Source organism: Saimiri boliviensis, chromosome 2, assembly GCF_048565385.1.
Source record: "Saimiri boliviensis isolate mSaiBol1 chromosome 2, mSaiBol1.pri, whole genome shotgun sequence".
In the NCBI taxonomy this organism is placed as follows: domain Eukaryota; kingdom Metazoa; phylum Chordata; class Mammalia; order Primates; family Cebidae; genus Saimiri; species Saimiri boliviensis.
The window spans coordinates 134,796,774-134,800,616 of record NC_133450.1 but is presented as its reverse complement, the minus strand read 5'-3'; positions in this window follow the sequence as shown (position 1 = coordinate 134,800,616).

Genomic DNA, 3,843 nt, shown 5'->3' with positions numbered 1-3,843 from the left:
ACATTCTCGAACGAAAGGGTTTCTGAACTGCTTCAAACACACATCAGTTTACCTCTGAAAGTTGAATACACACATTGACAAACATACTGCTAGATAGCTCGGTTTTGGTTTTAGAGCAAGATTTTCTCTTTACAGCATGTTCTCCCATGCACTCTGGAATGTCCAAATGCAGCTTTTAGAAGAAACGTGTTTCTACCTCACTTAATCTAAACATAGATGCAACTTCCTAAAAGGAACCAACACACAGCAGATGAGTTTGTAAGAAGCGGGTTTTCTGTGTTTTAAACGCATTCTTACTGCTAACTCTTACATGCGTTTCTAGGGCTGGAAATGACTGTTTCTACATTCTCCAAAGAAAGGGTTTCTGAACTGCAGCAAACAAACATCAGTTTAACTCTGGAATCTAAACATAGATCCAACTTCCTAAAAGGAACCAACACAGAGCAGATGAGTTTGTTAGAGGCGGGTTTTCTGTGTTTTAAACGCATTCTTACTGCTAACTCTTACATGCGTTTCTAGGGCTGGAAATGACTGTTTCTACATTCTCCAAAGAAAGGGTTTCTGAACTGCTGCAAACACACATCAGTTTAACTCTGGAAGTTGAATATAAACATTGACAAACATTCTGCTAGATAGCTCCGTTTTGGTTTTAGAGCAAGGTTTTTCTCTTTACAGCCTGTTCTCCAATGCACTCTGGAATGTGCAAACGCAGCTTTTGGAAGAAACGTGTTTCTACGTCGCTGAATCTTAACATAGATGCAACTTCCTAAAAGGAACCAACACACAGCAGATGAGTTTGTAAGAAGCGGGTTTTCTGTGTTTTAAACGCATTCTTACTGCTAACTCTTACATGCGTTTCTAGGGCTGGAAATGACTGTTTCTACATTCTCCAAAGAAAGGGTTTCTGAACTGCTGCAAACAAACATCAGTTTAACTCTGAAAGTTGAATAAACACATTGACAAACATACTGCTAGATAGCTCCGTTTTGGTTTTAGAGCACGGTTTTTCTCTTTACAGCCTGTTCTCCAATACTCTCTGGAATGTCCAAACGCAGCTTTTAGAAGAAACGTGTTTCTAACTCGCTGAATCTAAACATAGATGCAACTTCCTAAAAGGAAACAACACACAGCAGATGAGTTTGTAAGAAGCGGGTTTTCTGTGTTTTAAACGCATTTTTACTTCTAACTATTAACATGCGTTTCTAGGGCTGGAAATGACTGTTTCTACATTCTCCAAAGAAAGGGTTTCTGAACTGCTGCAAACACACATCAGTTAAACTCTGAAAGTTGAATAAACACATTGACAAACATACTGCTAGATAGCTCCGTTTTAGTTTTAGAGCAAGATTTTCTCTTTACAGCATGTTCTCCCATGCACTCTGGAATGTCCAAATGCAGCTTTTAGAAGAAACGTGTTTCTACCTCGCTTAATCTAAACATAGATGCAACTTCCTAAAAGGAACCAACACACAGCAGATGAGTTTGTAAGAAGCGGGTTTTCTGTGTTTTAAACGCATTCTTACTGCTAACTCTTACATGCGTTTCTAGGGCTGGAAATAACTGTTTCTACATTCTCCAACGAAAGGGTTTCTGAACTGCTGCAAACAAACATCAGTTAAACTCTGGAAGTTGAATACACACTTTGACAAACATTCTGCTAGATAGCTCCGTTTTGGTTTTAGAGCAAGGTTTTTCTCTTTACAGCCTGTTATCCAATGCACTCTGGAATGTCCAAACGCAGCTTTTAGAAGAAACGTGTTTCTACGTTGCTGAATCTAAACATAGATGCAACTTCCTAAAAGGAACCAACACACAGCAGATGAGTTTGTAAGAAGCGGGTTTTCTGTGTTTTAAACGCATTCTTACTGCTAACTCTTACATGCCTTTCTAGGGCTGGAAATGACTGTTTCTACATTCTCCAAAGAAAGGGTTTCTTAACTGCTGCAAACACACATCAGTTTAACTCTGGACGTTGAATACACACATTGACAAACATACTGCTAGATAGCTCCGTTTTGGTTTTAGAGCAAGATTTTCTCTTTACAGCATGTTCTCCCATGCACTCTGGAATGTCCAAACGCAGCTTTTAGAAGAAACGTGTTTCTACCTCGCTGAATCTAAACATAGATGCAACTTCCTAAAAGGAACCAACACACAGCAGGTGAGTTTGTAAGAAGCGGGTTTTCTGTGTTTTAAACGCATTCTTACTTCGAACTCTTAACATGCGTTTCCAGGGCTGGAAATGACTGTTTCTACATTCTCCAAAGAAAGGGTTTCTGAACTGCTTCAAATACACATCAGTTTACCTCTGAAAGTTGAATACACACATTGAGAAACATACTGCTAGATAGCTCCGTTTTGGTTTTAGAGCAAGATTTTCTCTTTACAGCATGTTCTCCCATGCACTCTGGAATGTCCAAACGCAGCTTTTAGAAGAAACGTGTTTCTACCTCGGTGAATCTAAACATAGATGCCACTTCCTAAAAGGAACCAACACACAGCAGATGAGTTTGTAAGAAGCGGGTTTTCTGTGTTTTAAACGCATTCTTACTGCTAACTCTTACATGCGTTTCTAGGGCTGGAAATGACAGTTTCTACATTCTCCAAAGAAAGGGTTTCTTAACTGCTGCAAACACACATCAGTTTAACTTTGGAAGTTGAATAAACACATTGACAAACATTCTGCTAGATAGCTCCGTTTTGGTTTTAGAGCAAGGTATTTCTCTTCACAGCCTGTTCTCCAATGCACTCTGGAATGTCCAAACGCAGCTTTTAGAAGAAACGTGTTTCTACCTCGCTGAATCTAAACATAGATGCAACTTCCTAAAAGGAACCAACACACAGCAGGTGAGTTTGTAAGAAGCGGGTTTTCTGTGTTTTAAACGCATTCTTACTTCGAACTCTTAACATGCGTTTCCAGGGCTGGAAATGACTGTTTCTACATTCTCCAAAGAAAGGGTTTCTGAACTGCTTCAAATACACATCAGGTTACCTCTGAAAGTTGAATACACACATTGACAAACATACTGCTAGGTAGCTCCGTTTTGGTTTTAGAGCAAGATTTTCTCTTTACAGCATGTTCTCCCATGCACTCTGGAATGTCCAAACGCAACTTTTAGAAGAAACGTGTTTCTACCTCGCTGAATCTAAACATAGATGCAACTTCCTAAAAGGAACCAACACACAGCAGATGAGTTTGTAAGAAGCGGGTTTTCTGTGTTTTAAACGCATTCTAACTGCTAACTCTTACATGCGTTTCTAGGGCTGGAAATGACTGTTTCTACATTCTCCAAAGAAAGGGTTTCTGAACTGCTGCAAAAACCCATCAGTTTAACTCTGGACGTTGAATACACACATTGACAAACATACTGCTAGATAGCTCCGTTTTGGTTTTAGAGCAAGATTTTCTCTTTACAGCATGTTCTACCATGCACTCTGGAATGTCCAAACGCAGCTTTTAGAAGAAACGTGTTTCTACCTCGCTGAATCTAAACATAGATGCAACTTCCTAAAAGGAACCAACACACAGCAGGTGAGTTTGTAAGAAGCGGGTTTTCTGTGTTTTAAATGCATTCTTACTGCTAACTCTTACATGCGTTTCTAGGGCTGGAAATGACTGTTTCTACATTCTCCAAAGAAAGGGTTTCTGAACTGCAGCAAACAAACATCAGTTTAACTCTGGAATCTAAACATAGATGCAACTTCCTAAAAGGAACCAACACAGAGCAGATGAGTTTGTTAGAGGCGGGTTTTCTGTGTTTTAAACGCATTCTTACTGCTAACTCTTACATGCGTTTCTAGGGCTGGAAATGACTGTTTCTACATTCTCCAAAGAAAGGGTTT